This window comes from Bubalus kerabau, chromosome 16, assembly GCF_029407905.1.
Source record: "Bubalus kerabau isolate K-KA32 ecotype Philippines breed swamp buffalo chromosome 16, PCC_UOA_SB_1v2, whole genome shotgun sequence".
Taxonomy (NCBI): Eukaryota; Metazoa; Chordata; class Mammalia; order Artiodactyla; family Bovidae; genus Bubalus; species Bubalus kerabau.
In genome coordinates this window covers 47,874,117-47,899,813 of record NC_073639.1, presented here as the reverse complement: position 1 = coordinate 47,899,813, position 25,697 = coordinate 47,874,117, and positions in this window count along the sequence as shown.

Here is a 25,697-nt window from a genome sequence, read left to right as displayed (position 1 = left end):
TGATGCCATCCAACCATCTCATGCTCTGTCAGCCTCTTCTCTTACCTTCTATCTTTCCCAGCTTCAGGGTCTTTTCCAGTGAGTCGGCTCACAATATAGAAGCAAATAATTGCTTGTGAACCAGGAAACTTAATAATTTTTTTCTCATAACAAAAGTCCATGTAAAAGAATAGTATCATTTCCCCCCTTACAATGGTATTTCCAATAGTAGTCTCAACTATAGAAACCAAGTTCAGGTTTAAGAGTCACAGTTTTCTGAGTCCCTATTGTAAGGTTTGTTTTATCAAAATGAATGTTTTTGTGAATTTATGTAGTTCACAAAATGCGAACCTAGGATATCTACTCCATCTGTGACCTATAGTGGAAAATATCTTGTGGCAAAGGGTTATCCATTCTTGCCTGGAAAATCTCATGGGCAGAGAAGCCTGGCGGGCTATAGTCCATGGGGTCACACATAGTCAGACACAACTGAGCGACTAAGCAGACAGCACGTGCAGAGTCCCCTGCAACCACTGAACGAGAGACATCTAATGCCATTTCCACTGAGGCATAAATTGAATCACAGAGATACTTACACTTTAAGTTCCACTGTGATCTACTAAGAGCCTAACAACTAAATGTAAATTTGTTATTTAACAAATAAGTATTTAGTCTGCACTGTGTGGTGAGCATTTTTCAATAGTAACTGAAAAACCTATGAAGGCAGGAAATTGGAGTGGGAGGTGAGCTGCAGAAATACAATAGCCATGCAAAACAATACTAAGTGATTAATTCTTGAATATATTCCCTAAAGGGAAAAATTCAGGACTTCCCACTTATATGTAGAAGTGAGGCTCCAGCCACCTTCCTTTTTGTGGGTGCTATCTAAAAGACAGGAGGAATTTGGAAGCATCCAGGGTACAGAATCATTGTTGACCCTTTTTAAATCTTAGGAGAAATATTTAGGCTTATATGCACTCTAATAGGAGAAGGAAATGGCAACCTACTCTAGTGTTCTTGCCTGGAGAATCCCATGGACAGAGAAGCCTGGTAGGCTGCAGTCCATGGGGTCGCACAGAGTTGGACACGACTGAAGTGACTTGGCAGCAGCACTCTAATAATGATCTGGTGGCCGGATTTGCCCAAGCAGGGTTGGAATACCTTATCATATGTTTAGATCAATGCCTGGCACTTCCTACAGTCATTGAGAACCAGAAAAATTAGAGACAGAAAGTCGTAATTTTATGAAATTCAGTTTCTCAAAGAAGAAATTAAATTAACTGATAGAAATATTATAAAATATGAATGTCTCAAAAACCTGCATTCAGGAATAAGATTTATGCTTCTTCACAATATTTACAGTTTATTTATTTCATCTGATTATAGGTTAGAAAGCTATTCTGTGTTATGTCATTGATACCCAGAATAGATGCATTTGGATATGAGCCTTAAAGAATTGATGATTTTTGAACCATAGTATATTAAAGTTTTTGAACACCAGCACTTTCAATATTTTAGTCTGGATAAATATGTAGGAATAAACAAGTATGAAAAGGGACTATTTGGAGAGGTCTGACAGAATGTGGTCAGACCTGGAGAAGGGAATGGCAAACAACTTCAGTATTCTTGCCTTGAGAACCCCACGAACAGTATGAAAAGGCAAAAAGATAGGACTCTGAAAGATGAGCTGCCCAGGTCAGAGGGGTCCAATATGCTACTGGATATCAGTGGAGAAATAACTCCAGAAAGAATGAAGGGATGGAGCCAAAGCAAAAACAACACCCAAGTGTGGATGTGACTGGTGATAGAAGCAAGGTCCGATGCTGTGAAGAGCAATATTGCATAGGAACCTGGAATATTAGGTCCATGAATCAAGACAAATTGGAAGTGGTCAAACAGGAGATGGCAACAGTGAATGTCAACATTCTAGAAATCAGCAAACTAAAATGGACTGGAATGGATTAATTTAACTCAGATGACCATTATATCTACTAATGTGGGCAGGAATCCCTTAGAAGAAATGGAGTAGCCATCATGGTCAACAAAAGAGTCCAAAATGCAGTACTTGGATGCAGTCTCAAAAACTACAGAATGATCTCTATTCATTTCCGAGGCAAACCTTTCAATATCATGGTAATCCAAGTCTATGCCCTGACCAGTAACATGGAAGAAGCTGAAGCTGAATGGTTCTATGAAGATCTACAAGACGTTTTAGAACTAACACCCAAAAAACATGTCTTTTTCATTATAGGGGACTGGAATGCAAAAGTAGGAAGTCAAGAAACACCTGGAGTAACAGGAAATTTTGGCCTAGGAATACAGAATGAAGCAGGACAAAGGCTAAGAAAGTTTTCCCAAGAGAATGCACTGGTCATAGCAAACACCCTCTTCCAACAACACAAGAGTAGGCTCTACACATGGACATCACCAGATGGCCAACACCGAAATCAGGCTGATTATATTCTTTGCAGCCAAAGATAGGGAAGCTCTATACAGTCAGCAAAATCAAGATTGGGAGCTGACTGTGGCTCAGATCATGAACTCCTTATTGCCAAATTCAGACTTAAATTAAAGAAAGTGGGGATAACCACCAGACCATTCAGGTATGACCTAAATCAAATCCCTTGTGATTATACAGTGGAAGTGAGAAAGATTTAAGGGACTAGATCTGATAGACAGAGTGCCTGATAAACTATGACCAGAGGTTCATGACATTGTACAGGAGACAGGGATCAAGACCATCCCCAAGAAAAAGAAATGCAAAAAAGCAAAATGGCTGTCTGAGGAGGCCTTACAAATAGCTGTGAAAAGAAGAGAAGCAAAAAGCAAAGGAGAAAAGGAAAGATATAAGCATTTGAATGCAGAGTTCCAAAGAATAGCAAGAAGAGATAAGAAAGCTTTCCTCAGTGATCAATGCAAAGAAATAGAGGAAAACAATAGAATGGGAAAGACTGGAGATCTCTTCAAGAAAGTTATAGATACCAAAGGAACATTTCATGCAAAGATGGGCTCAATAAAGGACAGAAATGGTATGGACCTAATAGAAACGGAAGATATTAAGAAGAGGTGGCAAGAATACACAGAAAAACTGTACAAAAAAGATCTTCATGACCCAGATAATCACAATGGTGTAATCACTCACCTAGAGCCAGACATCCTGGAATGTGAAGTCAAGCAGGCCTTAGGAAGCATCACTATGAACAAAGCTAGTGGAGGTGAGGGAATTCCAGTTGAGCTATTTCAATTCCTAAAAGATGATGCTGTGAAAGTGCTGTACTCAATATGCAAGCAAATTTGGAAAACTCAGCAGTGACCGACCACAGGACTGGAAAAGGTCAGTTTTCAGTCCAGTCCCAAAGAAAAGCAATGCCAAAGAATGCTCAAACTACCGCACAATTGCACTCATCTCACACGCTAGTAAATTAATGCTCACAATTCTCCAAGCCAGGCTTCAGCAATATGTGAACTGTGAACTTCCTGATGTTCAAGCTGGTTTTAGAAAAGGCAGAGGAACCAGAGATCAAATTGCCAACATCCCCTGGATCATCGAAAAAGCAAGAGAGTTTCAGAAAAACATCGATTTCTGCTTTATTGACTATGCCAAAGTCTTTGACTGTGTGGATCACAATAAACTGTGGGAAATTCTGAAAGAGATGGGAATACCAGACCACCTGACCTGCCTCTTGAGAAACCTACATGCAGGTCAGGAAGCAACAGTTGGAACTGGACACAGAACAATAGTCTGGTTCCAAATAGGAAAAGGAGTACGTCAAAGCTGTATATTGTCATCCTGCTTATTTAACTTCTATGCAGAGTACATCATGAGAAACGCTGGGCTGGAAGAAGCACAGACTGGAATCAAGATTGCTGGGAGAAATATCAATAACCTCAGATATGCAGATGATACCACCTTTATGGCAGAAAGTGAAGAAGAACTAAGGAGCCTCTTGATGAAAATGAAAGAGGAGAGTGAAAAAATTGGTTTAAAGCTCAACATTCAGAGTACAAGATCATGGCATCTAGTCCCATCACTTCATGGGAAATAGACGGGGAATCAGTGGAAACTGTGGCTGACTTTATTTTTTTTTTGGCTCCAAAATCATTGCAGATGATGACTGCAACCATGCAATTAAAAGATGCTTACTCCTTGGAAGAAAAGTTCTGACCAACCTAGATAGCAAATTAAAAAGCAGAGACATTAATTTGTCAACAAAGGCCTGTCTAGTCAAGGTTATGGTTTTTCCAGTAGTCATGTATGGATGTGAGAGTTGGAGTATAAAGAAGGCTGAGCACCAAAGAATTGATGCTTTTGAACTGTGCTGTTGGAGAAGACTCTTGATATTCCCTTGAACTGCAAGGAGATCCAACCAGGCCATACTAAAGGAGATCAGTCCTGGGTGTTCATTGGAAGGACTGATGTTGAAGCTGAAACTCCAATACTTTGGCCACCTAATGCAAAGAGCTGACTCATTTGAAAAGACCCTGGTGGTGGGAAAGGTTGAGGGCAGGAGGAGAAGGGATCGACAGAGGATGAGATGGTTGGATGCATCACTGACTCAATGGACATGAGTTTGGGTAAACTCTGGGAGTTAGTGATGGACAGGGAGGCCTGGCGTGCTGCGGTTCATGGGGTCACAAAGAGTCAGACATGACTGAATGACTGAACTGAACTGAAAAGGGTCTATGCATCATAGATATAAAAATTGGCATCTCCTTTTAAAGAAAACATCGTTTGTTATTCATGTCCCTTACACAAGGTTCCTCCTCATAAATGCTATTTAGAGCCTGGTAAATCTGTTTTTTGTAGTTTGAAAAGGAGATTAGCAACAAAAATTAAATCATACAATGTGTTTCCATTTTCCCCTTGATTTAAGACTGAGTTAAATGATTTGTATGTCCAGGGTGGTCTTGGTTAACATTGACAAATCTTCACCTACTCTGGAGGAGCCTACTGATAATCCCGTCTGCTGAGGTTTGCATCTGCAAGAACCTGGCACCTTTGAGATTCATCCCAAAGCAACTCCTGGTACAGAATTGTGTTTAGATTAATTTCCCCCTTTATTCTGGATTCACCTCCTGCTTCCTAATTTTTGGTTCCTGTCCTTTTTGGCATCATGAAGGAATGATATTTCAAGATCATCATCTACTTTGTTCCTCCTTATACAACTTCCATTTTCGTCCTTGACATGGGATTTATTCCAAGACTAGTTGTGCCCCTGGTAACAGGTCTCCTCTGAGACCTGTCTCAGAGACCTGGCCTGAAGGACCCAGCTTTGTGGGGTCTGCCGCCCCTCTCCTGAGTCTGGGCTGTGCAGGCAATAAGCCAGATGAATGCCTCTCATATTTTAGCATAGATTTCAACATCATATTTTTCCTAGTCATCATGTCTGTATTTTAGTTATCTCTTTAAGTATGTATCCATTTTTATGAGCTCTCCCAAATCCCTTATTAAAGAGCATGGGTTTTATGAATTAAAATAATGATTATGATACAAAGAGTTTATTTAATAAAATTTAATTCTGTAATTTCTCAGAGGTTTCCAAATTGATTATTATAAGAACTATAAACATAACTATGAAAATTCAGCTTTTCTGCTAAGACCACTAAACTGTTCTGTTGAAGATCTATTTGTATTGATGTGTATGTGTGCATTTCTTAAGACTTTAATTTTTATAGACACTTTAGATTCACAGCAAAATTGTGTGAAGTACAGAGATTTCCCATCTATCCCTCCCCAACATGTGCACAGCCCCCCACATTATCAACATCCCATCAGATAGTACATTTGTTATAACTGATGCATCTACACAGACACATCACTATTATCCAAAGTCCATAGTTTACATTAGGGTCGCTTTTGCTGTTGTACATTCTATGAGTTTGAACAAATGTCAAATGACATCTATCCATCATTAATTTTTCCTCACTTTTTGCAAGCTTGTTTCAGTTACTTCAGTCCCTTGCATATCTGTCTGCATATGTCTGCCTCTCAATCTACACATATATTTTGAAAATAATTCTCAGAGTTTACAAATTGTTCGAGCTTACCAAAGTGGAAAAACCAGTCACTCTAATGACCTCTTTTGTCATTAAGAAATTCACATAATGAAAAGACTTGCTCTGTCTGGTTGCATGGCAAAAATGTCTTTGCTTTAACAGGAGCAATAGAAGTGTGGGCAGAATTAAGAGATAGTAAAATGAATAAGATAATGTGGATACAGTCTTGTTGGTATTGGGTTCAAATCTCAAGTATGTTTTATAATAACTTTATTATTTAAAGCAAGTCATTTTTAAAAATTTATTTTCAATTCTTCAGTTATATAAATATTTCACCTACCCCTTGTGAGTATAAACCAGTTTATATGTTGATACTTTTATGCTGATCACAAAATATGTAATGATAGTTCATATCTTTGTATGCACAGTGGGATTCCATTCTGTGGGTAAGCTAGTTTGTTTTCTATTCACTACTTGAGAGACATGTGAGTTGGTTCTTTTTGGGGGCTATTCCAAACAAAGACATAAAAGTCTTTGTGAGAACATGTGCTCATTTCTAAGACTTGAGTGATATTTTACTTTTTACAAAATGCCTAAATTATATACAAAAATAATCATACCATTTTGCATTACCACCAGCAATTTATGACAGTTCCAATTATTCCACATGCTCACTAGTACTTGGTATAGTAAGCCTTTTTACTTTTAGATATTGTATTTTACATACAGTGGTCTAATCAATGTGATTTTAATTGATATTTACTAATGACTTTGAGAATATTTGTCTTTTGTGTGTTTTTAAAGAAATCATTGTAAACACAAGACCCAAAGTTTTTTCCCCATGTATTATTCTAGAAATGTTATAATTGTAAACTCTTACATTTAGTTCTTTTTAGAAAATTTTGTTGAAATATTGTTGATTTATAATGTATTAGTTTCAGGTATACAGCAAAGTGATTTACATATATATGTATGAGTCATATATATATTTATGTATATGAATACTGTATATATCCTTTTTTTTATATCTTTTCCATCATAGATTATTGTAAGATATTGAGCATCAATTCAGTTCAGTTCAGTCACTCAGTCATGTCCGACTCTTTGTGACCCCATGAATTGCAGAATGCCAGGCCTCCCTGTCTATCACCAACTTCCGGAGTTCACTCAGACTCATGTCCATTGAGTCAGTGATGCCATCCAGCCATCTCATCCTCTGTCGTCCCCTTCTCCTCCTGCGCCCAATCCCTCCCAGCATCAGGGTCTTTTCCAATGAGTCAACACTTCGCATCAGGTGGCCAAAGTACTGGAGTTTCAGCTTTAGCATCATTCCTTCCACAGAAATCCCAGGGCTGATCTCCTTCAGAATGGACTGGTTGGATCTCCTTGCAGTCCAAGGGACTCTCAAGAGTCTTCTCCAACACCACAGTTCAAAAGCATCAATTCTTCGGCGCTCAGCCTTCTTCACAGTCCAACTCTCACATTCATACATGACCACTGGAAAAACCATAGCCTTGACTAGACAGACCTTTGTTGGCAAAGTAATGTCTCTGCTTTTGAATATGCTATCTAGGTTGGTCATAACTTTCCTTCCAAGGAGTAAGCGTCTTTTAATTTCATGGCTGCAGGCACCATCTGCAGTGATTTTGGAGCCCAGAAAAATAAAGTCTGACACTGTTTCCACTGTTTCCCCATCTATTTCCCATGAAGTGGTGGGACCGGATGCCATGATCTTCATTTTCTGAATGTTGAGCTTGAAGCCAATTTTTTCACCCTCCTCTTTCACTTTCATCAAGAGGCTTTTTAGTTCCTCTTCACTTTCTGCCATAAGGGTGGTGTCATCTGCATATCTGAGGTTCCTGAGATTTCTCCCAGCAATCTTGATTCCAGATTGTGCTTCTTCCAGCCCAGCGTTTCTCATGATGTACTCTGCATATATGTTAAATAAGCAGGTTGACAATATACAGCCTTGACGTACTCCTTTTCCTATTTGGAACCAGTCTGTTGTTCCATGTCCAGTTCTAACTGTTGCTTCCTGACCTGCACACAGATTTCTCAGGAGGCAGGTCAGGTGGTCTGGTATTCCCATCTCTTTCAGAATTATCCACAGTTTATTGTGATTCACACAGTCAAAGACTTTGGCATAGTCAATAAAGCAGAAATCGATGTTTTTCTGAAACTCTCTTGCTTTTTCGATGATCCAATGGATGTTGGCAATTTGATCTCTGGTTCCTCTGCCTTTTCTAAAACCAGCTTGAACATCAGGAAGTTCACGGTTCACATATTGCTGAAGCCTGGCTTGGAGAATTGTGAGCATTACGTTACTAGTGTGTGAGATGAGTGCAATTGTGTGGTAGTTTGAGCATTCTTTGGCATTGCTTTTCTTTGGGATTGAAATGAAAACTGACCTTTTCCAGTCCTGTGGTCACTGCTGAGTTTTCCAAATTTGCTTGCATATTGAGTACAGCACTTTCACAGCATCATCTTCCAGGGTTTGAAATAGCTCAACTGGAATTCCCTCACCTCCACTAGCTTTGTTCATAGTGATGCTTCCTAAGGCCCACTTGACTTCATGTTCCAGGATGTCTGGCTCTAGGTGAGTGATCACACCATCATGATTAACTGGGTCATGAAGCTCTTTTTTGTACAGTTCTTCTGTGTATTCTTGCCACCTCTTCTTCATATCTTCTGCTTCTGTTAGGTCCATACCATTTCTGTCCTTTATCAAGCCCATCTTTGCATGAAATGTTCCCTTGGTATCTCTAATTTTCTTGAAGAGATCTCTAGTCTTTCCCATTCTGTTGTTTTCCTCTATTTCTTTGCATTGATCACTGAGGAAGGCTTTCTTATCTCTTCTTGCTATTCTTTGGAACTCTGCATTCAAATGCTTATATCTTTCCTTTTCTCCTTTGCTTTTTGCTTCTCTTCTTTTCACAGCTATTTGTAAGGCCTCCTCAGACAGCCATTTTGCTTTTTTGCATTTCTTTTCCATGGGGATGGTCTTGATCCCTGTCTCCTATACAATGTCACAAACCTCCATCCATAGTTCATCAGGCACTTTGTCTATCAGATCTAGTCCCTTAAATCTATTTCTCACTTCCACTGTATAATCATAAGGGATTTGATTTAGGTCATACCTGAATGGTCTAGTGGTTTTCCTTACTTTCTTCAATTTAAGTCTGAGTTTGGCAATAGTTCCCTGTAATATACAGTACGTCCTTGTTGGTTATCTATTTTATATATAGTATGTATATTTTGATCCCAAACTCCTAATTTCTCTCTCTCCTTTCCTCTTTTGTAACTATAATTCAAAAAGACATGTGCACCTCAGTGTTTGAAGCAGCACTATTTACAACAGGCAAGACAAGGAAGCAATCTATGTCCATCGACAGGTGAATGGATAAAGAAGATATGGTACATATACATATCAATACAATGGAATATTATTCAGCCATTAAAGAGTGAAATAATGCCATTTTCAGCAACATGGATGGACCTGGAGATTATCATACTAAGTGAATTCAGACAGAGAAAGACAAATATCATATGGTATCACTTATGTGGAATCTAAAAAAATGATACAAATGAACTTATTTGGGTCTATTTCTTGTCTCTCTTCTGTTCCACTGATCTACTTGTTTCTTCTTACACCAGCATCACACTGTCTTGATCCTTGTATGCTTATAAGCCTTGAAATCATAGAGTATGTTCAATAATTTGTTCTTTATTTAAAGGTTGTTTCATATATTCTAGACTTGTATATTTGTATAAATTTTAGAATCATATTATCAATTTTTAATTAAAAATCTGTTATAATTTCAACTGAGATCCTGATGTACTTATTAAAAAGTGTGGGGAAAATTAACATCTTAACAATATTGATTCTTTTGGTTCATGTACACAGTATATCTCTCCATTAGCTTTTTCTTCTCTCTTTTTATTTATTTAAAAAATTTTATTGAAGTACTGTTGATTTAAAATGTTGTGTTAATTTCTTCTGTGCAGCAAAGTGACTCAGTTGTGTATACCTAATACATATATATTTACATATATGCATATTCTTTCCCATTAAAGTTTATCACAGAATATTGAGCATAGTTCTTTTATAAGAGTAGGACTTTGTTGTTTATCCATCCAATGTGTAATAGTTTGCATCTGTTAATCCCAAACTCCAAATCCAACCCTCCTCCATCCCTCCTCCCTCTTGGCAACAAGTCTGTTCTTAAATAGTCTGTAAGCCTAGTTTTGTTTCCTAGATGTCTCTCCATTAGTTTGGATCTTTAGTTTTATTCAGCAATGCTTTTTGCTTCTTCAGCAATACTTTTTGGTTCCATTTGCCAGGTGCTGTTTCCTGAAAGACTTCTTTTAATAATTTAATTTACTATAGTTTATATCTACCTGTGACAAATTTGTTCACCTTTTATACATCCAGAAAAGTGAGTTTGGGGGCACTCATTTTCTAAAGATATTTTTGCTAAAATAAAATTCTAGTTTGACTGCTTTTTTGTTTCCAGACCTTTAAGGATGCTGTGCTACTGATTCTGACTTACATTGTTTCCAAAGGAAAGTGCTGCCATTCTTTGCTCTTCTTTATCTATTTTTCTGTTTTCACCGAAGGCTTTTAAGTTTTTCTTTCAATCACAATTTGAGGCTATTTAATTATGATCTTCCCTGAGATAGTTTTTTTCCATGTTTCTTCTACTTAGTATTTTGAACTTCTTAGACTCATGTTTTTATAGTTTTCATTAAACTTGGAAGGTGATCTGTCTTTATTTCTGCTCCCCACTCATCTCTCTCCTCTCCTGTGGGAACTCCAATTACATATATTTGAGAACAAGTATATTTTCATCTCTCATATTGTTCTTTTCCTCTATAGAAGTTTTATATAGGTGTTTTTACATTTTTGAGGAGGTTCTCTTGAACATGTTTCCTCTACCTTCCTGAATATGTGAAATAGAATTACAGGTTCACACAGCTAATTCCATTGTCTGGGCATTTCACAGTTTGCTTTTATTGATTAATTTTTGTCTTGACTATGGCTCTTATTTTCTGTTACTTTGTATGTCTCTTACCTTTTTGATGCCAAAAATTATTCATGATACCATTTGTATGCTAAATGTTTCTGTGTTTCTACCACGATGTTGTGATCACTTACCTAGAGCCAGACATCTTGGAGTGTGAAGTTAAGTGGGCCTTAGGAAGCATCACTATGAATAAAACTAGTGGAGGTGATGGAATTCCAGTTGAGCTATTTCAAATCCTAAAAGATGATGCTGTGAAAGTGTTGCACTCAATATGCCAGCAAATTTGGAAAACTCAGCAGGGCCACAGGACTGGATCAGATTTCATTCCAATCCCAAAGAAAAGCAGTGCCAAAGAATGTTCAAACTACTGCACAATTGCACTCATTTCACATGCTAGCAAAGTAATGCTAAAAAGTTTCCAAGCTAGGCTTCAACTGTATGTGAACTGTGAACTTCCAGATGTTCAAGCTGGATTTAGAAAAGGCACAGGAACCAGAGATCAAATTGACAATGCCTGTTGGGTCATAGGCAAAGCAAGAGAATTGCATAAGAACATCTACTTCTGCTTCATTGACTATGCTAAAGCCTTTGACTGTGTGGGTCACAACAAACTGGAAAAATCTTAAAGAGATGGGAATACCAGATCACCTTACCTGCCTCCTGAGAAACCTGTATGCAGGTCAAGAAGCAACAGTTAAAACCAGACATGGAACAACAGACTGGTCCCAGACTGGGAACAGAGCATGTCAAGGTTGTGTATTGTCACCCTGCTTATTTAAATTCTATGCAGAGTACATCATGTGAAATGCCAGGCTGGATGAAGCACAAGCTGGAATCAAGATTGCCAGGAGAAATATCAATAACCTCAGATATGCAGGATGAGATGGCTGGATGGCATTACTGACTCGATGGACGTGAGTCTGAGTGAACTCCGGGAGTTGGTGATGGACAGGGAGGCCTGGCGTGCTGCGATTCATGGGGTCGCAAAGGGTCAGACACGACTGAGTGACTGAACTGAAAGAGGAGAGTGAGAAACCTGACTTAAAACTCAACATTCAAAAAACTAAGATCATGGCATCCATTCCCACTACTTCATGGCAAATAGATGGGGAAGCAATGGAAACAGTGACAGGCTTGATTTTCTTGGGCTCCAAAATCACTGCAGATGGTGACTGCAGCCATGAAATTAAAAGACACTTGCTCCTTGGAAGAAAAGCTATGACAGACCTAAACAGCATGTTAAAAATCAGACTACTTTGCCAACAAAGGTCCATATAGTCAAAACTATGGTTTTTCCCATAATCATGTATGGAGGTAAGAGTTGGACCATAAAGAAGGCTGAGTGTTAAAGAACAGATGCTTTTGAACTGTGTTGTTGGACAAGACTCTTGAGAGTCCCTTGGACTGCAAGGAGATTAAACCAGTCAATCCTAAAGGAAATCAATCCTGAATATTCATTGGAAGGACTGATGCTGAAGGTCTAATAGTTTGAATACCTGATGTGAAGAGCTGATGCATTAGAAAAGACCCTGATGCTGGGAAAGATTGAAGACAGGAGGAGAAGGGGATGACAGAGGATGAGATGGTTGGATGGCATCACCGACTCAGTGGATATTAGTTTGAGCAAACTGCCTGAGATGGTGAAGGATAGGGAAGCCTGGCATGCTGCAGTTCATAGCTTGGAAGAAAAGCTATGACAAACCTGACAATATATTAAAGATCAGACATTAGTCTTGGATCCCCAAGACTCTTTGGGTTCACAAAGAGTCAGACATGACTGAGTGACTGAACAACAACATTGATATTTTGAAAATGTGTTCTGCAGTGCAGAACAAAAACAATTTTAAACTTTTTGTTTAAATCTTTTAAAAACAATTTTGAACTTAAACAATCAAAACCAATTTTAAACTTTCAATTCTCCTAGGTGGCCCTGGAATAGCCTATAGTCTAAGGCAAATTTATCTTAGTATTGAAGCTGTGATCTCCTAAGTAACACACTCTGTGAATGAAGAAGCCTGTTCACTCTGGCTGCTGAGAACATAAGCTCTTCTTAGCCGGTTGGGAGCCTGAGAGTCAGAAGTGGTTATTTCCCTGCATTCAGTGATGCCCTTGTGTGCATGACCTGATGAGTACTCTGCCTCCTCTGGCTTCTGTAATTCTCTCTTCTGCCAGATCCTCTAAGGAAACACAGACTTCCTTGGTCCCCAGGTGCCTACCTGTCTCAGCTCCAGGAGACCACAGGTCCCTCTCATCTCTCTTTCTGGAGCAATCACAGGGTGACTGCATTTGGTTCCCTTCCTCCAGAGGTCAGTCCCTATGCTGCCTGACCTCAGCCTCTGAGAACCAGTATTTCATATATTCTCTTCTACGTTTTAATTGTTTATGGTGGAAGAGTAAATCTGGACAATCTTACTTCAATTTCACCTGACCATGTATGGTTTTCAGAGTGTGTCTTTAACATTTCAAAGTAATCTCTCTATATTTCACTTTACATGACCTCTATGAGGTGTTCAAAGGGAGCATAATTAAATTCACATGCAACTTTTGAGGAAACCCATATTATCTATGGTCACCTCACTCCTCTGGTGGAAATTCCTGCCATAGAACCCAGTGCCTTGTGTTAGGCCACACATTTTCACTGGACAACTAAGTTGAAAAACAGCACTTTTACTTTGAAAGTAAATAGCTTTGCATTTTAAAAAATCACTTATATGTGAGGTGATTTGATGCATAACCTTTCTCCTTAATGCCTTTGTTAAATTATTTCTTCCAAATACTGCTCCCATTTTCTTTTCACATCAAAGATTGAATCGTATTCATCTGGAGCTAAAAATTTCCAAATGAGTTGGAAGATATATGAATACAGAATTGACAGCATATTATTAATGTCATCTAATCAAACATGCCTTTCACCCTGAACTTTCTGCAGCTGATTTTTGGGGTTTTGGTGTGTAAATTTACTGGTAACATTGATGTACAAATATCAGAAAAAATTTACAAGGTGCACTGGGATGACCCAGAGGAATGATATGGGGAGTGAGGTGGGAGGGGGGTTCAGGATGGGGAACACATGTACACCTGTGGCAGATTCATGTCAATGTATAGCAAAACCAATACAATATTGTAAAGTAATTAGCCTCCAATTAAAGTAAATAAATTTCTATTTTAAAAAAGAAGGGATTAAAAAGTAAGCTTGCAAAAATACTATCCTTAGTAATGTTTCAGGAAAAGTAAGTGATTTTTTGAAACAAAATTTTAAAAATTATTATAAATATAACACTATCATGTTTAAAAGATTTAAAATACAAAATAAAAAGGATAAAAGACTAAAATTACCCATAATTTCAGAATCAGAAACCTATCACTTACATTTTGGTTTATTTTCTTCTACTCTTTATTTTTCTATATCATATAGGACTTTGTACGTTTACTTTTATTATAAAAAATGTAATTGAATTGTACATATTTTGTAAACTTGCGGTTTTTTGTTTTAACTGTTCATAGGCTTCTAATAGCTTCTATTCTCCCTTTTTGTTGTTTAATATTAATGTTATGCTAGCATAAACATCACTTCTGTTTAAAACCCAGATATTTATCACTGGCAAATATTACTAAAAGGAGCAAGTTGAAAGTTTAATAAATAGAAAAGTTATTTTTATTTATAAAGATAAAAAGACAGACTTATGCTCAATATCTGAAATTTTAGTCTGTATTACAAACAAAACAAACATTCAGGTTGAACATCTACCATAGGTTAATTATTTACCTCTGGTTAGTTATTTCTGGAACCTCTTTGGGGTGAACAATTTTTCTAAAGCTTTGTTTCTAGAATTGTCCTTTTGTATTTTTCACAAGGGACTGGTAAATGTGTCAGGGCTGCCAGGACCTGAAGAGATGTCACTCACAATGACATCCCTCTGGCTCCTGGCTCTCACTGTGGGTGTGAATTTTTATGAGGACTGAGGCAGAATCAAGGTGACAGTACAGCCTGTCAGAAACCACCAATGTCCTGACTTTCAAGAGTGAAGAAAGCTCCCACTACTCAATAATATGTGAAAGAAGATAATATTAATGATTTGCTTCCCAGCATAGATGGAGGACAGACTGAAAACCACAGTAACAGAAAAGTAACCAATCTAATCGCATGGACCACAGCCTTCTCTAACTCAGTGAAACTATGAGCCATGCCATGTGGGACTACCCAAGAAGGACGGGTCATGGTGGAGAGTTCTGACAGAATGTGGTCCACTGGAGAAGGGAATGGCAAACCACTTCAGTATTCTTGCCTTGAGAACCTCATGAACAGTATGACAAGGCAAAAAGATAGGACACTGAAAGATGAACTCCCTAGGTCAGTAGGTGCCCAATATGCTTCTGGAGAAATAACTCCAGAAAGAATGAAGGGATGGAGCCAAAGCAAAAACAACACCCAGTTGTGGATGTGACTGGTGATAGAAGCAAGGTCCAATGCTGTAAAGAGCAATATTGCATAGGAACCTGGAATGTTAGGTCCATGAATCAAGACTAATCAGAAGTGGTCAAACAGGAGATGGCAAAGAGTGAATGTTGACATTCTAGGAATCAGTGAACTAAAATGGACTGGAATGGGTGAATTTAACTCAGATGACCCATTATATCTACTAATGTGGGCAAGAATCTCTCAGAAGAAATAGAGTAGTGATAATAGTCAACAAAAGAGTCCAAAATGCAGTACTTGGACGCAGACTCAAAAATGACAGAATGATCTCTGTTTGTTTCCAAGGCAAACCTTTCAATATCACAGTAATCCAAGTCTATGCCCCGACCAGTAATGCTGAAGAAGCTGAAGTTGAGTGGTTCTATGAAGACCTACAAGACCTTTTAGAACTAACACCCCCCCCACACAAATATCCTTTTCATTATAGGGGACTGGAATGCAAAACTAGGAAGTTAAGAAACACCTGGAGTAACAGGCAAATTTGACTTAGGAGTACAGAATGAAGCAGGGCAAAGGCTAACAGAGTTCTGCCAAGAGAACGCACTGGTCATAGCAAACACCCTCTTCCAAAAACACAAAGGAAGACTCTACACATGGACATCACCAGATGGTCAATACTCAAATCAGATTGATTATATTCTTGGCAGCCAAAGATGGAGAAGCTCTATACAGTCAGCAAAAACAAGACCAGGAGCTGACTGTGGCTCAAATCATGAACTCCTTATTGCCAAATTCAGACTTAAATTGAAGAGAGTGGGGATAACCACTAAACATTCAGGTATGACCTAAATCAAACCCCTTATGATTATACAGTGGAAGTGGGAAATAGATTTAAGGGACTAGATCTGATAGACAGCGTGCCTGGTGAACTATGGACGGAGGTTCTTGACATTGTACAGGAGACAGGGATCAAGACCACCCCAAAGAAAAAGAAAGGCAAAAAAGCAAAATGACTGTCTGAGGAGGCCTTACAAATAGCTGTGAAAAGAAGAGAAGCAAAAAGCAAAGGAGAAAAGGAAAGATGTATCCATTTGAATGCAGAGTTCCAAAGAATAGCAAGGAGAGATAACAAAGCTTCCTCAGTGATCAGTGCAAAGAAATAGAGGAAAACAATAGAATGAGAAAGATTAGAGATCTCTTCAAGAAAATTAGAGATACCATGGGAAGATTTCATGTGAAGATGGGCTCAATAAAAGACAGAAATGGTATGGACCTAACAGAAGCAGAAGATATGAAGAAGAGGTGGCAGGAATACACAGAAGAACTGTACAAAAAAGATCTTCATGACCTGGATAATCACGATGGTGTAAACACTCACCTAGAGCCAGACATCCTGGAATGTGAAGTCAAGTGGGCCTTAGGAGGCATCACTATAAACAAAGCTAGGGGAACTGATGGAATTCCAGCTAAGTTATTTCAAATACTAAAAGAGGATGCTATGAAAGTGCTGCACTCAGTATGCCAGGAAATTTGGAAAACTCAGCAGTGGCCACAGACCTGCAAAAGGTCAGTTTTCATTCCAATCTCTAAGAAAGGCAATGCCAAAGAATTCTCAAACTACCGCACAATTGCACTCACACGCTAGCAAAGTAATGCTCGAAATTCTCCAAGCCAGGCTTCAGCAATATGTGAACCGTGAACTTCCTGATGTTCAAGCTGGTTTTAGAAAAGGCAGAGGAACCAGAGATCAAATTGCCAACATCCATTGGATCATCGAAAAAGTAAGAGCATTTTCAGAAAAAACATCTATTTCTGCTTTATTGACTATGCCAAAGCCTTTGACTGTGTGGATCACAATCATCTGTGGAAAATTCTGAAAGAGATGGGAATACCAGACCACCTGACTTGCCTCCTGAGAAATCTGTATGCAGGTCAGGAAGCAACATTTAGAACTGGACATGGAGCGACAGACTGGTTCCAAATAGGAAAAGGAGTACGTCAAGGCTGTATATTGTCACCCTGCTTATTTAACTTCTATGCAGAGTACATCATGAGAAATGCTGGGCTGGATGGAGCACAAGCTGGAATCAAGATTGCAGGGAGAAATATCAATATCCTCAGATAAACAGATGACACCACCCTTATGGCAGAAAGTGAAGAAGAACTAAAGAGCCTCTTGATGAAAGTGAAAGAGGAGAGTGAAAAAGTTGGCTTAAAGCTCAACATTCAGAAAACGAAGATCATGGCATCTGGTCCCATCACTTCATGGGAAATAGATGGGGAAACTGTGGCTGACTTTTTTTGGTCCCCAAAATCATTGCAGATGGTGACTGCAGCCATGAAATGAAAAGATACATACTCCTTGGAAGAAAAGTTATGACCAACCTAGACACCATATTAAAAAGCAGAGACTACTTTGTTAACAACAGTCAGTCTAGTTAAGGTTATAGCTTTTCCAGTGGTCATGTATGGATGTGAGAGTTGGACTATTAAGAAAGCTGAGCACCAAAGAATTAATGCTTTTGAACTATGGTGTTGGAGAAGACTCTTGATATTCGCTTGCCTGCAAGAAGATTCAACCAGTCCATCCTAAAGGAAATGATTCCTGAATGTTCATTGGAAGGACTGATGTTGAAGCTGAAACTCCAATACTTGGGCCACCTGATACGAAAAGCCGACTTGTTTGAAAAGACCCTGATTCTGGGAAAGACTGAAAGCTAGAGGAGAAGGGGACAACAGAGGATGAGATGGTTGGATGGTTCACCAACTCAATGGACATGAGTTTAAGTAAACTCTGGGAGTTGGTGATGGACAGAGAGTTCTGGCATGCTGCAGTCCATGAGGTAGCAAAGAGTCAGACACGACTGAGTGACTGAACTGAACTGATAGATGGAGGATGAGCTATCTTAATAAACAGAAATATACATTTTTTGTTTGTTTGTTCCTGTGTTTTTCAATCAGTCTGACATAAGCAATCAGCTGGGGTCCTTGTTAAAAATCCAGATCCCTCTGTCTACTCCAGACTGAATCAAAGTCTCCACAGAAGAGTCTACATTTAGCAAATTCTTCCCCATGCAATTCTAAAGACCTGGCAAGTTTGGGGGAGGAGGGAAACAATATGCATATACTTTTTCTAAGAGTATTCAGTTCAGTTCAGTTCAGTCGCTCAGTCGTATCTGACTCTTTGCGACCCCATGAATTGCAGCACGCCAGGCCTCCCTGTCCATCACCAACTCCTGGAGTTCACTCAGACTCACGTCCATCGAGTCAGTGATGCCATCCAGCCATCTCATCCTCTGTCGTCCCCTTCTCCTCCTGCCCCCAATCCCTCCCAGCATCAGAGTCTTTTCCAATGAGTCAACTCTTCGCATGAGGTGGCCAAAGGACTGGAGTTTCAGCTTCAACATCAGTCCTTTCAAAGAAATCCCAGGGCTGATCTCCTTCAGAATGGACTGGGTGGATCTCCTTGCAGTCCAAGGGACTCTCAAGAGTCTTCTCCAACACCACAGTTCAAAAGCAGCAATTCCTCAGCGCTCAGCCTTCTTCACAGTCCAACTCTCACATCCATACATGACCACAGGAAAAACCATAGCCTTGACTAGATGGACCTTTGTTGGCAAAGTAATGTCTCTGCTTTTGAATATGCTATCTAGGTTGGTCATAACTTTCCTTCCAAGGAGTAAGTGTCTTTTAATTTCATGGCTGCAATCACCGCTTCAGCAAATAATGTCCTAGGGCTGTGTTGAATGCATTCATCTCTGCTGATCCAGAAAAAAGCATTTCACAATCTTGCTGGATCCTAAGAGTAGCATTAAGAACACACATTACAATACTGTTGCAAGAATGCATTTTATGCTATGTGTGTTAAAAAAAGTTTATTTATTTGTTTTTAATTAGAAGATAATTGTTTTACAATATTGTGTTGGTTTCTGCCATTCATCAACATGAATCAGCCATAGGTATGCATATGTCCCCTCCCTCTTGAATATCCTTCCCACCTCCCACCACATCCCACTGCTCTAGGTTGTTACAGAACACTGGATTTGAGCTTCCTGTATCATACAGCAAATTTCCACTGCCTATCTAATTTTACACATGGTTATGTATATGTTTCAGTGCTACTCTCTCTATTTGTCCCACCCTCTCTTCCCCTGCTGTGTCCACAAGTCTGATCTCTGACTCTGCATCTCCATTGCTGCCCTGCAGATGGGTTCATCAGTACTATCTTTGTAGATTCCATATGTATGCGTTATCATATAATATTTGCTTTTCTCTTTCTGACTTACTTTGCTCTGTATAATAGGCTGTAGGTTTATCCACCTTATTAGAACTGGGTCCAATGTGTTTCCTTTTATGGCTGAGTAATATTCCATTGTATATATGTACCACAAATTCTTTAACCATTCATCTGCTGATGAACATCTAGCTTGCTTCCACGTCCTAGCAACTGTAAATAGTGCTGCGATGAACATTGGGGTTTATGTGCTTTTTTCAATTTTGGTTTCCTCAGTGTATATTCCCAGTAGTGGGATTGTTGGGTCTTGTGGTAGTTTTATTCCTAGTATTTTAAGGAATTTCCATACTTCTCTCCACAGTGGCTGTATCAATTTGCATTCCCACCAAGAGTGCAAGAGGGTTCCCTTTATCCATTCCCTCCCAAGCATTTATTGTTTGTAGATTTTTTGATGATGGCCATTCTGACTGGTGTGAGATGATACCATCATTGTAGTTTTGATTCACACTTCTCTAATAATGAGTGATGCTGAGCATCTTTCATGTGTTTATTAGCCATCTGTATTTCTTTTTTGGAGATGTGTCTGTTTAGGTCATCTGCCCACTTTTTGATTGGGTGGTTTAATATTCTGGTATTGAGCTGAATGAACTGGTTGTGTATTTTGGAGATTAATCCTTTGTCAGTTGCTTTGCTTGCAATTATTTTCTCCCATTCTGAGAGTTGTCTTTTCACCTTGTTTATAGTTTCCTTTGCTGTGCAAAAGCTTTTAAGTTTAATTAGATCTCATTTGTTTATTTTTGTTTTTATTTCCATTACTCTAGCAGGTGGGTCATAAAGGATCTCACTGTGATTTATGCCCAAGAGTATTCTGCCTATGTTTTCCTCTAAGAGTTTGATAGATTCTGGTCTTACATTTAGATCTTTAATCCATCTTTAGTTTATTTTTGTTTATGGTGTTAGGAAGTGTTCTAATTTCATTCTTTTATATGTAGCTGTCCAATTTTCCCAGCACCACTTATAAAAGAGGCTGTCTTTTCTCCATTGTATATTCTTGCCTCTTTTGTCAAAGATAAGGTGCCCATAGGTGCATGGGTATCTCTGGGCTTTCTATCTTGTTCTATTGGTCTATATTTCTGTTTTTGTGCTGGTACCATACTATCTTGATGACTATATCTTTATAGTACAATGTTACATGTCTTTTTGCCACAGTAGTAAAGCACATACATTATGATGTAATTGTGTAGATTATAAGAACTGGAGCTTCCTGTTGAGCAGATAATTTTTAATAGAAATCCCATTTACAATAATTGCTGTTCAGGTGGTCTCAGGGCATCCTGTAGCAGTCACACTTGACTTGATGATAAGCAGAGCAGTTATTATCAACTCTAAGTTAGCTTGTGAAAATTTATTTTACACAATAAATGGTTGAATCATGCATTTAGTTTTGGAATCTCAATTATTCTTGCCATTTTTTATGAAATAACTCATTGCTTTCCTGCTGACTGGAAAGTAATCAAAACTCCTTCAGGGAAAAGCCAGTTTCTGTATCAAATAAGGAAGCCCTTGAAGAGAGTGCCATAATCAACTTTACCGAGGGGTGAGGACAGTAAGAGGCAAAAGTAAAAAGGATTTACCCATAAACGTTCAGAAATACCTGCTGTGAGATAAACACCTCACAGTAGTGAATATGTACAATAGGAACTCATAAAAAAGTTGTCTCTTAGGAGAGATTTGTCTTCTAGACTCCCAAGTGGTGGCCTGGGAATATCATGCAATGGCAGCCAGGAACCTGGACCAGTTTGTTGCCATTTGCCTGGTTAATAACATCATTAATTACTGGCACATCCAGTAATTACTAATTGGAATTCACTACTTTTCCTGTTTGAGGACTTTTTTTTTTTGACACTTTGATAACCTTAGCTATTCGTATATTTTCATCCTTACATAAGATGTTTCCATTCCAGTCCTTTTAACAAGTAGATATGTGATATACTAATTGGTGATAAGTGGTTGGTACTATTTTTGTCAAAATTTTCTTCTATTTATCTTTTAAAGTGCATCACACTTCATAATACGAGAAGGGAAGAGCATAGCCGACTTTTCTTCCAGCAAGGAAGCAGCAGTGTTGATAACAGCATTGGGGCAGAGCAGGGCAGAGTCTGATCTGTGTAACGCAAAATGAGTTTCCAAATTTGGGGACACACGCTTTAAACATTGGTAACTTTGGCTTTCCTTCCTTTAATCAGTAGGTTGACTAAAAGCAGCTGCATATATTGTCTTTGAGATAAGGCTTTGAAAGACTGCAAAAGAACAAGGAAGACAAATTTATTATATGTCATTTCTTTCAGTCTGGCAGGCAGATGATAAGAGTCCTATTTTCACGAATTATAGAACATCCATCCTGCTCTTGGTTTTGGGAGCCTTAAATTGTCAAAGCTTCATCTCCATGAAACTTCATTCTTATCCTTAAATAGTTATTTTCATTACGTTTACTTTCATTAATTCTTTCAGTATAGTAGCATCAAATGACCTCAGCAGCTATTTTATACATATGCTACATCAGTACTCATTACATTGTTATATTGGTACTTAGTATACATATTAGTAAATGGGGCATTCTCTCCAATTACTTTAGGGGTATCTACTTATGATATTGTGACTTATAATAACAAATATATATTTGGGATTTTGGCACAAAACCTTTGGAATTTCCTAAGCGATAAAAACAACAAAGGTGCCCTTTATTTGTTAATGAGGTGGATTTTGGACTGACCTTAGGTAACCTGAGTGTGGCGGCTGGTTGCCAAGAGAATCAGCTTTGTGTTTAGAAGCCTGGAATGTTCAGTCCCATGCCCTGACCTCCAGGGAGGAGAGAGGGCTTGGAGGTGGAGGTCACCAATGGAAGATGTAATCAGTCATATCTACCTGACAAAGCCTCTGTACAAACACAGAAGGATGAAGTAGCAAGAGCTTCCTGGTCAGGGAACATGTGAAGATTCTGGGAGAGCTTGTGTCTGGAGAGGGTCTGGAAGCCCCAAGCCCTTTGCCCAAACCTCACCCTGTGCACATTTTCTGTTGGTTGCCCCTGGATTATATCCTTTTAAAACAAACTGGTAATCTAATGTCAACTAAGAGATAAATGCACAACCCAAAAGTTGAGAGGTATATTTTATTCAGTGGACATACTGAGGATTTTAAGCCTAGGAGGCAACATGTCAAGTAATCCTAAGAGAACTGTTCCCAGGAGGGGAGGGGAGGGAGCCAGGTTACATAGGAGTTTTTGCAACAAAGGGAAGGTAGTTGGAACAAAGTGAAAGTGAAGTCACTCAGTCATGTCCGACTCTGCAACCCCATGGTCTGTAGCCTACCAGGCTTCTCTGTCCATAGGATTTGCCAGGCAAGAGTACTGGAGTGGGTTGCCATTTCCTTCTCCAGGGGATGTTCCCGACCCAGGGATTGAACCCGGGTCTCCTGCATTGCAGGCAGAGGCTTTACCCTCTGAGCCACTGTGAGCACTCAAGAAAATCAGACATCTCAAGCTAAGGAATTTAGTGTTTTCTATGTATGGGAAGATGCAAGAGTCTGGACTCACTGAAGTCATTCCTTTGATGTGCACCTCAGATCTCTGGGGCCAGGATCTTGTGTTTTCACAACCTGAGTTCCACAGGGCTTACTATGGGGAGTGGCTGCAGTCTGATGGCTGCTGGATGGCAGGTGTTCTTTCCTTCCTGAGTCCCCTCAGGGCTCACCAGCTCACTATCTGTGGTGGCTGCAACTGCTAAGGATTGTGACATTCTTTGTTCACTGATATGGCAGGAAATATTCCATTTCTCAATATTATTTCCATTTTATGGATAAAGTTACTGAAGTTAAGCAAAGTCAGAAGACATGGTAGTGCAAGTAACTGTTCTGTGAGAGGGAGGGGTTAGAACACAGAACAGTCTGCCTCACACTTACTCCTTTACCAGATCACACTTAGGACATTAAGAAACATTGTTTTCTTATCAAGCCACTGCTACTAGTATCTAATACTGTCCCTCAGATACATTGTGAAATATGGTCAGTACCATTTAACTCTCAAGATGTAGACTCGTTAATTTCCTTAATTAAGAAAGTAACTCATTCTGTCATATTATGAATTATGAAACCATAAACTGAAGCTGGATTTGACATCTCTAGTAGCAAAAGTTGATATGGTCTGCCATGTTTTAAAAATGAAATTAAGAATAATATTATATTCACTACTCTATATGAAACCAATATTGTTACCTAGCAGACATTCATATTCAGTGGCATGGTAGAATTCCATTATATTTTGAACTTTGTAGCTTCTTAGTGTTACTGCCAAAATCCTGGCTCCCTCTCCACTGATGCTAAATAAAAATATGGAGACAAGGGTTTGGAGGAAATAGAAAGACGGGTGAGAGAACACCCCAGGCCAGCATCTCAAGAACTGTGCCCCACTTTGGGGAATCTGAGGGAATTATATAGGTGGGGCTTGCAGTCTGGGATATGTTATAAGGAACAAAGTAGTGAGAATCTTGAATTCTTCTTCCTGCATTACTTCCAAACAGTCAGAGCTGGTGTCAAGTAGTCCAGTAATTGGGTCCTTTGTCTCTATGTTTATCACTCTGCAACATTTTTTCTGAAATACAAAAAGCTACAAAGAGTGGTCTGCAAAGGGAGTGTGGGGAAGGTAAGCAGCAGGTACAGGATAGTGTAGTGTCAGGGAGTGGTAGGTTAGCTTTGCATAGTGTCAGGGAGTGGTAGGTTAGCTTTGTGAAATACTAATCTTGTTACAAACTCTGCAGAGTAGTAACATTTAAAGCAAATCTGCTGCTGCGGCTAAGTCTCTTCAGTCGTGTCCGACTCTGTGCGACCCCATAGATTGCAGCCCACCAGGCTCCCCCGACCCTGGGATTCTCCAGGCAAGAACAGTGGAGTGGGTTGCCATTTCTTTCTCCAATGCATGAAAGTGAAAAGTGAAAGTGAAGATGCTCAGTCATGTTCGACTCTTAGTGACCCCATGGACTGCAGCCTACCAGGCTCCTCTGTCCACGGGATTGTCCAGGCAGGAGTACTGGAGTGGGTTGCCATTGCCTTCTCCAAAAGCAAAGCTAGGAGTGATTAACTTCTCCAGGTCCATTTATGTTTCTTCTCTAGTCTTCTCACTGCTCCCCTTTCCTTTCCTTGTTCTCAGGAGAGGAAAAACTTCATTTCTATTTTTGCTGCAACATTAGCTTTAAGTCTGTCATTCATTTCTCTTGGAAAGTTTTAGGCAGTAGCTTTTGACCAAAAGCATTCAGTTAAAAAAAAAAAAAAAGACTGACTTGAATATAACTCTTACTTTCTTTACATGAATCATCTTTGGGTAAAAGGCACTGAGGCAGGAGGTAGATGGGCCCTGGTGCAGGGTAAAGCAATTGGAGATTTATCCCCTGTGGACCAACACTCCAAGACAAGGATGGCACAAGAACCGAAAGAGGAGGCTGAACCCCACCACATGTTTCTTATTCTCAAAGTCAGAGACCTTCCTGACTACACATGTGCAGAAAGACTCCTTGGAGGTCAAAAGAGGAGTGATGCTAAGAGATACTACCTATAGGCCTCTTTAGTGGAATCCATCTTGGCTGAGAGATGCATGAACACACGTGGGAGGATCCTGAGACACCCAAAATATGGACTCTGCACCAGGCAAATCAAAATGACTGGTCAAAGGAAACCCAGAAGAAATGCCCCATGAAAGTATTTCAAATTGTCAATGAGCACACGACTCAGCGACTCTCTCTGAGCCTGCCTATCCACACATATTCTACAGTATGTGTCTGTCCACACATACTGTACTCTTTTTACTCCTATTAAATAATTTACTTCTTTCACCACTTTCCATCTTTGTGGAAGTTCTTTTTCTGCAAAGCCAAAGAAACAGGGTCTTATCACTGACTGACCACTGGTCTAGTGGCTAGAATTCAGTGCTCTCACAGCCATGACCTGACCTCAATCTCTGGCTGGGAACTGAACCCTGCTTCAGATTGCTGCAGGCTGA